The sequence below is a fragment of the Lipotes vexillifer genome, unplaced genomic scaffold (genome assembly GCF_000442215.2).
Source record: "Lipotes vexillifer unplaced genomic scaffold, Lipotes_vexillifer_v1.1 scaffold539, whole genome shotgun sequence".
NCBI classification, from domain to species: domain Eukaryota; kingdom Metazoa; phylum Chordata; class Mammalia; order Artiodactyla; family Lipotidae; genus Lipotes; species Lipotes vexillifer.
The window spans coordinates 2255167-2267574 of NW_006789542.1; the positions used below are offsets into that span (position 1 = coordinate 2255167).

General features: G+C 39.3%; 1 protein-coding gene across 1 annotated transcript in view; it reads right to left on the reverse strand.

Annotated features, from left to right (window-relative positions):
- The window catches only part of ARPP21 (cAMP regulated phosphoprotein 21), a 164086-nt gene extending 152139 nt beyond the window's left edge, over nucleotides 1-11947 (reverse strand). The window contains exon 1 of the mRNA XM_007462715.1: nucleotides 11791-11947. The gene's annotated coding sequence lies outside the window, so the exon portion shown is untranslated. The remainder of the gene's footprint in view (nucleotides 1-11790) is intronic.
- Between the last annotated feature and the right edge of the window lie 461 nt (nucleotides 11948-12408).

The following is a 12408-nucleotide window of genomic DNA, read 5'->3' on the forward strand; positions in this document are numbered from 1 at the left end:
TCCCTACAGAACCGTATGTAATTCCACCTACCCCTAATCACAGGCATTATTTTTAATCTATTAAGGACATTTATAAAATTCTGAAACTATTTCAGTTTCCTTTTTCAAACGCACAATGTGGAATCTAACAACAAATTCAAAGAATAATTTGGTTTTAGAAAAACTTACTTTTAAATTCTGAACAGATACATTGGTTTGACCTGATATGAACTTGAACTTTGCAGTTCATAATTACAATGAAATCTGTACCAGTTGCTTGCAGCTCTAGTAATATTGTAAATATGTGATTTTATAAATCAACAAAGAAAACAAAATGGCTTATTCCAATTCCATACACACTTGTCGTAATCAGCTGATCTTCTTTCTCTTGTTAGAGAACTTCCCAAATGATGGTTTTAGTTTGTGCTCTATTACCATCAACAGAACTTTTCCCCAGTAGCGGGGCTGCTTCCTCCCTGTTTGTTTCCTGGAAACAGTAATGGTCTCCGCTCTCGAGGTACACTCCTTGCCAACTTTCTTAACGAGATCTACTGGTAAAAAAAGATTTTTCTCATTTGTCCAAATTAATTCATACTGCTTTATCATCCAAGGTATCGCCCATCTATCATTTTGGAGTTTCCTTACACTCTCAACCATTCAATTCATTGTTCAAAATGTTCTAGTGCATTTCTCTCTCCCAAATGCCTACAAAATCCTATATAGCAAATTTCCCAAATACTTAGCATGAGACCTGACACATAGGAAACCCTCAATAAATATCTGAAAAACAAGAATGAACAAATAAATGAATGAGTGGGACATCTGATGCAACAGACAAGTCTTGCTGACTCCCACACAAGAACTCAATCTCAGTTCAGCTCCCACGGAAGTTCCCCTACTTTGACACAGTGTGGCCCAGAAGATATTTTTCTGGCTTCCTGATGAAAATACCAGCTGTGTCAGAATCTCCTGCTATCCACATCTTCCTAAAGCCTGCCGGTAGCCTCAAAGAAGAAAGAGAATATTCTCCTCATCTCTCTAAATTAAGGTACCAGGTTTTGTTTTGCTTTGGGAAGTCAGAAGGGTGAGTAGGTGTTCATACGATCAGAACCACACTCAGCATATCTTAAAATGTAGAAGTTAAATTAAGAAAGCAAACTCACTCTACTCTTAATCAACTGGATCCCATCCTTTAGGACTAGATTGTTTTGAAAGATAGGAGTAAGACATTAATTCGGTTCCGGTGGTCCCAAGTGGATTAAACGGTTTGCCATTCAACTCTGGTTAATCCTATCGTTGTTCCCACATAGCAGGGAGAGTAGGGCGACTCTCCTTAAGGTCGGAAGAGGAGTTAGGAAACCCCAACTTATCAGTATTCTCTTCTCCTCACTCCCTCACCCCTGCCTTTTAATCCATCACCGCCTACTTGCCCAGTTCTTGAGAGGAATGAATTTCTTCCCCACATCCTGGATCACCTTCACCAATGTTAATCTCTCCGAAGGCACATCTCCAGTAAACAGCAGTTGTCTCTAGCTCTGTGTGCCAGTGATTTGGAAATTGTTTGTGGACTTGCCTCATCTTCTCTCCCGAGACCATAACTGACTGTTAACTGTAATTTCCTTCCATGTAGATGTAAAAGTGATCTAGGTACTCGGTTTAAACGACTGAAGTTTTAGGGACTTTGCTATCCCCATAGAAGCCCGAGTCACTGCCTGAGATCTGAAAGAAAAGCTTCTTTGTAACAGCCAAAATCATCTCTAGTGAAGTTATAACTCTACATATAAGGGCATCTCTTTGTTCTCTTTGTCAGAAAGATGAATGTCAGATCCACTTTGGCTGAAACTTTTGGGAAAAAAATCACAATTAAAACTTTAGAGCTGGGCTTCCCTGGTGGCGCAGTGGTTGAGAATCTGCCTGCCAATGCAGGGAACACGGGTTCGAGCCCTGGTCTGGGAAGATCCCACAGGCCACGGAGCAACTGGGCCCGTGAGCCACAACTACTGAGCCTGCGCGTCTGGAGCCTGTGCTCCGCAACAAGAGAGGCCGCGAGAGTGAGAGGCCCGCGCACCGCGATGAAGAGTGGCCCCCGCTTGCCACAACTAGAGAAAGCCCTCGCACAGAAACGAAGACCTAACACAGCCATAAATAAATAAATAAAGCAAACTGTCAACAAGTAAAAATAAACACAATTATTAAAAAAAAACAAACAAACTTTAGAGCTGATTTTAAATCTTGAATATTAGGTGCCATCAACAATATAAAGGTCAATTTTTAATTCAACAAGCTGATTAAATATCTGGCATGTGCAAGCAAGAACAGCTAAAGACAGCGAAAAAAATGCACTGGGAAATACACACAGGCCTTGTCTTATGGTGCTTCACTATATTGTGCTCTGCAGATATTGCTTTTTTTTTTTTCAAATTGAAGGTTTGTGACACCACTGCATCAAGCAAGTCTACTGGTGCCATTTTTCCCAAGAGCATTTGTTCACTTCATGTCTCTGTGCCATATTTTGGTCATTCTCCTAGTATTTCAAGCCTTTTCTTTGTCATTATATTTGTTATAGTGAGATCTGTGATCAGTGATCTTTAATGTTACTATCGCAAAAAGATGACAGCTCGCTGAAGGCTCAGACGATGGCTAGCATTTTTTAGCAATAAAATATTTTTAAATGAAGGTATGCACATTGGTTTCTTAAAGACATAATGCTATTGCACACTTAACAGACTGTAGTATAGTGTAAACATAACTTTTATATGCACTGGGAAAACAAAAAACTCATGTGATGTGCTTTATTGCAATAGTAACTTTATTGAGGTGGTCTGGAACTGAACCCGCAATATCTCTGAGGTTTGCCTGTATCCTTTTGAGATAAATTAGTTTTTTGCCTCATGTTAGTTAAATGGCTATTATTTAAGCATATATTGTATGCTGACTCTAGATACACACACACACACACACACACACACATGCTATATAGATGTACATATGTATATATCTATATAGCGTATACAGTATATGTAATCTGTCTACCCTTTCCTTGTTTTTTTGTTTTCCAGCTCATATTACAATACCAAAGGATTATAAATTTATTTTCAGGTACATTCTGAGAAATTTCACTGGATGACTTTCTGATGGTACTATCCCTCAGAAGAATGGCTGATATTTAATTATAATAAAAAATAAAATGTGGTTATTTGATGAATTTACTGCTTTGCATGGCTCACCCTCTGCACTGAACACAACTCATCGTTCTACATTTTCTGACGGGGGACTAACTGATTAATCCTCAATTATGGAGAAGTCTTCCCCTCCCTCCTTTGACTATTTTCACACACGCGCCGAAACGATTCATTTCCGCAACATTAAGTGAAGATACTTGAAAATCAGAGGCCGTATCAGCTGCCCAAACAGCTCAGTCAGTGCTTGGAGACAGGAAACCAAAGCTGTCTGTAGGGGTCGCCAGAGGGCCCAGAAGCAAGCCCACAGCTCTGCTTCCCTTCACGTCTGGGAGGTCGTTGAAAAATGTTTCCACCTCTCATGCCAGCCAGAGCTGCCGCTCCTGCTCTCACCCATTAGCATAGGATGTAAGGCTATTCTTTTTTTTTTTTTTGGTACGTGGGCCTCTCACTGTTGTGGCCTCTCCCCTTGCGGAGCACAGCCTCTGGACGCGCAGGCTCAGCAGCCATGGCTCATGGGCCCAGCCGCTCTGCGGCATGTGGGATCCTCCCGGACCGGGCACGAACCCACAGGAGGACTCTCAACCACTGCGCCACCAGGGAAGCCCTGTAAGGCTATTCTTTCATGGAATCATTTCTACCCCTTCCTATTCAATGATTAGGTTCTTCAGCCACCCCTTTTGGATGGTAGAAATTACACAATTAAAATGTTTTAAAGAAATGATTCCTATCTGTTCATTTTCCAGACAACTCTGAATGGAGCCATCCCTTCCCCTACAGACTACAGAAGATAATGACCCTACTAAGCATCTCTATCCATGTACAAGGCACACCTCCTAGATTAGTTACTACCTTTGCTTGGCCTTCAACATTTCATAGGCCCAGAGAGAGTAAAGCTAGTCTCCAACTCTAACCAGTAAAAATGTTTACGGGGTGGGAACAGAAGAGAACTGTACTCTATATTATTTTTAAAAATTCTTAAAAGGACGTTTTTCTCATTCATGTAATCAGGTTAAAGCTCCCTCTAAACTTTTTTATATGAAAAGATGATGATTTCCTTTTGGTGAAAAATACCTATGTGGCAGGTACTTTGTTTCTGTTTCAGTCCTGCAAAGTAGGCCTTATCTGTCCTACCTTCTACATGAGAAAATAGAAGCAATGAGGAATTAACGAAATCACTGAAGTCACATAACTAGTCATTTGTTGCTACTGGACTGGTGTTACTATGCCCTTTTACCTGCAGAAACTATGAAGCAGAGAGGGGTTGAGAGTCTTGGCCATAGACACACTTCTAGTTATTTACTCAGATCCAGAGGCCAAACTCCAGGATGGGTTGTTCAGGTAGTAAATTGCATATTTACGGATGTAAGTTTTGGAGAAGTGAGATCTGGGTGCACCACCACATTTTGACTTTGTTTTCCAGACCTTTTATTTTAATCCAAATTTTGTATGTTTCTCTGATCTGCAGAATTCGACGGAGGCCCGCATAACTCAGAAGTAAAGCCCTTCGTCACGGCACACAGCAGTCACCTGCTCCCTCTCTGACGAGCTCCAGTATGCTCTAGCATACATCCCTCGCTCACTTTTAACCTGACATTGGATCGGAAGCACCACTGAGTTCAAAATATCTCTCTACTAGAGCTTCCCACATCACACTTGACAAATAACGCAGACACTGCAATCATCTGTGTCGTAAAATGATATCCCTTTTGGAGGGATGTTTACATTCTTGTCTTAAAATATGTATACTTTTTTTTCATATGTAAACTCTCACATTTAACTATATATACTCTCCCATCTCTTGATGCTGAAAGAAAACCCCACTAAAAACAGTCATGTGTAGTTCCGGATGAAGACAATAATTATAATAATAATTAAAGATAAAGGAGTCTAGTTGTTAAGGGTGCTTTATGGTGCTTAAGCGGATAGCAACAGCATGGACACGCATTATGATGGCGTGCTATATCATTTCATCTTTCCAAAACTCTGGTAGTGATTATGTGGAAATTTCAGGATTAGAGAACTACTTTAATCTTCACAAAGGAAGTATGTGCTGTGACCAAAGTTAAATAAGCACCAGAGTGAAAAAAAAAAAAATGACGAATCATTAATACCAGCTAGTTGGGATTTGGGAATCCATCTTTAGTGCTATGCCATTTGTTTGATAATTTCCTAAAGTTCTTACAATGCCAGCATATCTCAGTAAATTTAAAATAAACAAATATAAAACTATGTAATTTAAAAGTGTTAGCTTGATCATTCCCATAAGCCAGATAAAAGAAACAGGATTACAGACATGACTGCAAAGTCCTGACAATTAATGAATTTGGCAGAGTTCAATAGCAATTTCAACACAACTGTGTGCTTCCTTGGGCTTAAAGAGTGATCATCTGACTATAAACCTCAATCTTCTTTCTCTAAAAACAGAAAATAAATTGCCATATTTCCAACCAAAAGGTTTTTTGACACTGACATTTTTTTTAAAAAAGTCATGTTTTAAAGAAACGGGTATTTGAAGCTTGTAAACAATGCTGAAATACTCATGTGACAGAATCTACTTATTTTCTAACAGCTCTTTGATGATTAAATTAAGTCAGATGACAGCAACACTGGGATTTCCATCGAAGTGGTATACATATTAACAAGCAAAGTGCTAAGAAAAATCTGTCAATCCAGAGTATAGATATTTTCTTATTAAGAAATATTTGAACTTCATGGGGGGATTTTAGCTGGTGGCTTTAGAAATGTATAAAAAAACTGCAAAAACAATTTGACAGTTTTTTATCTTCCTACTGAGTTTATGAGCAAAAAGAAGTTAAACAATTATGCGTAGTCCCTGAAATTCAGTGAGCTGCCATGCCCCTCCTTCATTCTCTTCTGACCCATGGCTGGATTCTTCTAGATCTATGCGAGAGTGATGAAATCATCCGAAAGCAACTCAAATGACGGAACAATTAGATGACAGCTAGGCCTTCTGATTTACATGTCAAGGCATATTATATTTGGACTTGAATGATCATGAAACTTTTAGAAACTGACGTTCCATTTTAATCCTCTGAAGATGTGGAAATAGTTTACCTCAATTATGGGTGTTGGTTTTCAATTTCAACCAGATCAAAATACGTCAATATGCATTTTTTTTTTCCTTTAAGGTATGATTCTATGGATTAGACTGTTCTAAGTGAGCAACTGGAAGAAAATCTGCAAAATATAGGAGGATTATTCCTCTGGTTTCCATTTCCCTAGAGATGGTCTTCATTCTTATCTCAAGCATTTAGTGTATAATAAAGAAGCAAGCAATGATAATGCAAAGGTAAAAGAATGCATATCCACTATTAAAAATTCCAGCACTACATCTTAGGTTGAGAAGTCACAGAGCTCTTTTGGAAGTCCCTATCACAAACACTGATTTCCTATCTTGTGTGGGTATCGGGAAGTTTATCTGGGTTTATCTAGGTAGATTAGCTTTGTGAATATGTCGCAGTGAAAAAACCTGCAGAAAAAAGACTGTATATTACATTACGTGATTCTGCGTAGAATCACATACTGCGTAACCACAAGATACCAAAGAAATCTCTACAAAATTTGCTGAAATATTTGAAATAAAACGTGACGTAACTGTTTTCCTATTAAAAATCTTAAGTCCTCCTTTCAATTGAAACCATGTTTTATTTTTACTTATATTAAAACCAGTTTTTATTTACAGAAGTGATTTTGTCAATAAAATCTTAATATTTTGTGTGTTGTCCACCACACATTTTTAATGTAAGAACTGTTGTATAATTTTAAGGTACTGATAAATGTGACAAAGTGGTAAGAGGCCTGTTTTTTAAAGGCTGATGATTAGTGGAACCCTCTCCCCTTTACCTGGAGAAAATGAAATATTTTCTGTTGCTAGATAAAAGAAGCAATTGTAAATTATACCACTTTAAAAACGTTGTATGAACTTATGACTGAGGGATAATTATGAACTTGTGCCTTGAGTGAGATAATTTTGGATTAATTCCTTGGCATTTAAATAAGTCACAGATGCAATTTTATCCTAATAGATATCACTTGGTTACAGAACTTTAAAAATCTTATATAACCTTTGGCATTGACATGTATATTAAGCGGGGGTTATAAAAAAAACTACCAGGAGAAATTTTCTTCAGAAAAGTATGTAGAGAAATTTAAAATGTTGATCTACTGTGGCCATAGACCGTGATTACCAGTCTTTCCACCTGGCGATACCAAAGTCTATGCTGGCAGCAAGAAAAGAACATAACATGATGCTAAGGACTCAGTTTGAAAGTAGAGTCAGTTTGGTAAATAGAAGTCAGTCCTTTTATTTTTTTTGATATCCCCTCAACTGTCTCAATGTAATTATTTCAATTCGCTTTTTGGCTTACCTGCATAGCTATTTCCCAGGGCACAGATATGTCCCAGTAATTTTAGAGAAAGGTACCTTCAAAACATTAGATGGGCATTTTATAACTTAGGAAAATATCACCAGGCTACAGAGAATTCTGAAACCACAAGATAACACTGCTGCCAAACATTAAAAACTGCTGAATAAACTTGATACTCTGTCCCAAGCACTTAATTTTTTAATCAAGCATATGATATTAATGTACGCAATTTAAATACTTTGTATCAGCTCCCATCTCATCCTCAGAGAAATGAAACCGTTGTGATGTAAATAGAATAAATACTTTGAACATCCAGGGCCAAGTTTAATCCAAGACGAGTAAAATTAATTTAAATTATAAGACTCTGAGGCACTGAAAAAAATCACTTTATTAGCACTTGGCATAAATACACCTTAAAGGAAACTGACCCTCAGAAGCAAAGACCACCTGAGAAAATCCAGTCACAGACACATCTTGCTAATGTTCTGCTTATACCTTCAACAGCCCTTTAGCATTGACTTCTATCACTGCTTGAAATCATTTATCATATTTAACTTTAAATGTTAGAATGAAAAATAAAAGAAAGCAAAGTCAGCAGAAATGTAAAGCCTCTAGAACCATCAATTTCCTAAAAAATAAAGATCCTTTGTCCAAAGGGAGGAAGCGTGTACTTTATAAGTAAATCATCACTGACTTAAAATATGTTCAGAACTTTGCAGGTGACATAAGGCATTTTTAAGGAAACCAATTCCTATTCTGGTTAGAGATTCACAAATTTCTCAACAGGCTACCACTGTGTGGTACCAGTTAGGACGATGCCAGTACTTACCATTTGAAGAGATGGCTCGCGGTGTCGACCTCACCTTTAAGCCCCAGATTCTTTCCTAACCTTGTCACAAAGCAGATCTGAATTAAACTAACGTGTATACAAATGGTTCATTTGCAATTTCCAAACTTATGGACTTAAAACTGTCTCCCCATACTAATGAGAATTTTCAGTCCTTTCCACTTCTGGCTACATGGTATACTGTGTCTTCAGTGGCTGACTCATTCTACACTCTACTCATGTAGCTTATCATTATCTTGTCCACAGACAAAATACACATTGAATTCAGATGAGAATGCCCACTGCCTTGAGAATCTTGAGAAAGGTAGCAGCACGGTGGTCCAAATAGCCTGACCACTAAGGGAAATATTACAGTCAATGTAGATTACTTTCTCCCTCTAAAAGTACAAGGTGGAAAACAGAAGCAACAACAGCAAATTACAGCAACTCTTTGCAATGTATTTCCCTTCGTTTTTTCTTTATTTTTTTGATTATTTCTTGCAAAAATTGACAAGATCCAGGACAACTCTGTACGTTGTTCTAACAGCTTCATTTAACAATAATTATATGACTCATTTCCCCACTTAATACAAACTTCTCACTTTCTCTTATGTTTATTACTTTTGAAACTGCTTAGGCATTTTTCTAGTTAGCTTTACTCGGTAGAAGGAAGTAACCCGACTGAGGTAGGTTGTTAATACGAAAATGAACAGCAGAGACCTTTCTGACTGAACATTCTCACTTTCTACCTCAAGACAGGTCTTCTGCATATATGCAAACGTTGCAGACAAGATGGCTTTGCATGTTTTACACACTATAATATAAAGATACGTTCCCCCCTCATTATAAGACTCCAAAAATTACCAGTGCTGCCTCTGCTATCTACATTTTAAAAATATTTAACCTTCGGTAACATAATCTATTGTGCTTATCTCAGAGTAAGGAGAGAAAACAACTCAGATATTCTAACAAGTTCAACCAGAACTTCCTATTTCACTTCATTTTCACAATACTTGACCTAGACTCCAAGTTTATAAAAGAAAATGAAAAACAAAATCACTAGGCAGAGCTTCAAGTCATCAGCATATCTTAGAAGGATGTTAGTTATTTTACACCTGGAACATTTTACAAGCTCCAAACCCTTCCCTAGTACAATATTCTAGGAATCTGAAATTATTTCTGCACTTCTTGCCACCCAAGCACCTGACAGCTTGAATTAAAAATAGTATATATGCAGCAACTCCCTGGTTACTATCTCACTGAAGTTTTAAGGCACTCAAATTACTGAGTCTTCTTTCTAAGAATTACTGAAGAGGTTGATGAAAACACATACCAAACTATTCATGTGTAATTTCCCCACTAAAATCAATTGATTTCTGTTAGTGTGATATATTAGGACTAATGAAAATTACCATACCCAGTAGCCAGTCTGTACCTTTCCAAAGATCCCTCTCCAGTATCCATAACCATGCCCAGCTCTGTCTTCCATCCTGCTCCTTGTATTGCTGAGTGAGGTGCTCGCTCCTTCATTAAATAGCATTAAAAATAGACTGCACAGAACTCCCCAGTGGAGCATGCTCTAATGGGCTAATGCCACAGTTCTCAAGGTAACCACACTCAGCTGGTATCTAAGAGGGAAAGTCACTGGGAGATCAGCAATTTGCAAATCTAATAGAGCACACAAACCTGTCTCAGTCTGAGCTGAATATTGTAAAAGAGAAATCAGGGTAGAGTGAAATTAAGTCACTGAGAAGCTAAAGGACCATTTCTGGAGCTGCATAAGTTTCTTTAAATATGCCTCACCCAAACAAGTACTCTGTTGAACATTCATTCATCCACAGCAACTTAGTTATATGATTTATTGCACAACATCAATCACGTCCAGTGAGGGGAAATTAAGACATCTCTGCATAGCAGTCTAAATGTCTTAAAACTGCATTTAAACCAAGTTACTTTAAACCAAGTAATAGTATTAATAAGCAAGGATAGAAATAGGTTAGCCTTTTGTATCTTTTGTGAGGAGGAAGTGTATTCCTTAAAGAGTATTCTAAACTCCCTCTCTGGAAAATTGAAAAACATTCTGTTAGCTGAAGTGATAAAAGGAAGTATAAGAATGTGATAAGAAAGGAAATATAGGATCGAACACAAATACATACCTTAAAAATCCATATAAACCTGGGGAGAGTACATACTTAATTTCTCCCGTGCGATCCACATTAGGAGGCAGCAGAAGCAATTACTGCCAAGACAGTAGACCACTCGGTTACATAGCTAGAGCTCTAGGCTTCCAAATGACTGCCCTCTGCGAAAATGACATTAAAATCTTCTGAAGACATGCAAACCCTGTGGTGACACGAATCAAAGCAGTAGGTGCATTTATTTTAAAGTGTCAAAGGTTTCCTAACTTTTACCAAATGAAAAATGATTTCCTCTCATTTCAATTTCTCTGTTTTCTAAAAACAATCATAGCCATTTTGATCACCAAAGTGGATGAGAAAGAGGTGGGGATCATCTGGATTTACTCAGCATTTGAGTGAAATCTTGTCCAGATTCACTCCAACTCTGGGGATCGTCATTTGTGTCTGGGGAGGCTGAAGTGCCATACCAACAAACTTCAAAAAAATCAGAAATTAAAATGGATATCTGCACCCTAAACACATTACCACGAAAGTGATTCCTACCAGCCTTGCATCGTACTTCCTAGCTTCCCATCCCTCTAACTTTCAATTCCTTCTTTGTCTTTCCTTTCAGGCTTGGACTCTGTTCTTATCCTGTATCTTCGGAATACTGAACCCAAGCAGCTGACAGCAACCACATCTACTCCAGCTTGATTTCTATGCATAAAAATCCAGTGAGTCAATTCCTCTTGCTGGGAAACTTTCTAAACACCTGTCTCAGTCAACTAGTCAGTTCTACCACCATATCTACCACCTCAGATGGAAGACGTTAAATTTGGAGTCTGCAATGAAACACAGAATTCAACCATGTAAAAATAAAACTGAACATCTCTTCCCCCTAAACCCCTTGGGACCTCAAGTCCCCTGAGGACAACAAACAGATGACAACTTTCTGCCCCTTGCACAGCTCTCTTCCAAATGAAATAAAAACACTCCAAACTTTCTACTGAGAAACCTGCATAAACCACTGTAGACTTCTCTGATGAAGAGACCTGCCCTTTTCAATTCTCTCCCAGCTTTCCATTTTTGCCTCATTCTGGGGAGGGGGAATCTACCCCTCCTCTGACAAAACATAAATACACAATACATATAAGACAACAGCTTTCTACAAACAGGAAGGAGAAATACAGACTAGAAACAATTCGAAAGGAAAGCACAGATATAAGGCAGAAAGAAAGAGAAAAAAGAAATCACAAAAGGCGTGCAACGTTCACGTCTGAAGACCTTAATTATATTACCTTGACCGAACAGTGGATATCCCCCCAGCGTCTCGGTGCCTTGATTGATCTGATTTAGTTTTTGGCTTTTATTAATATTATTGTTTCTCACGGATCGATTTGGCTGTATTTGTTTGGTTTGGCTTGGGTTATTAGTATTATTGTTATTATTGTTGGGTTTATTTAACCGCTAGTAAAAGGAGCCTTCCGCGGCGTCGGTGGGGCTCCTGGCAGGGCTGCGGCGGCCAGGATTGCGGCGACGGCGGTGGCTTCAGCCGGCGACCCCGCGGCCCCTGCTGCTCGTCGCTGCTCCCGATGCGCTCAGGGGGCGCCGCCGCCGCCGCCTTCTCCGCCCTGCTGCCTGCGGAGAGCGAGCGTGCCCCCGCCTCCTGTCTGCCGGTCCGTCCCCGGGCACGTCTGTCTGTCTGGCCGTCTGTCGCTCAGCCTGGCGGCCCACCGCGGGCTTCTCGCCGTCCCGCGCTCAGCTCTCTGAGCTGCCCCTCGTGTCGGTCTGTCCCTCCGCGAATCTCGGTCCCACTAGCGAGGCAGGGTCCCTCTCCCCGTCTTCTGTGCCCGCATCTCCGTCGCTCTGTCACTCGATGCCCCAGCCGCTTCCCTCGGACAGGGGAGAGGGCGTCT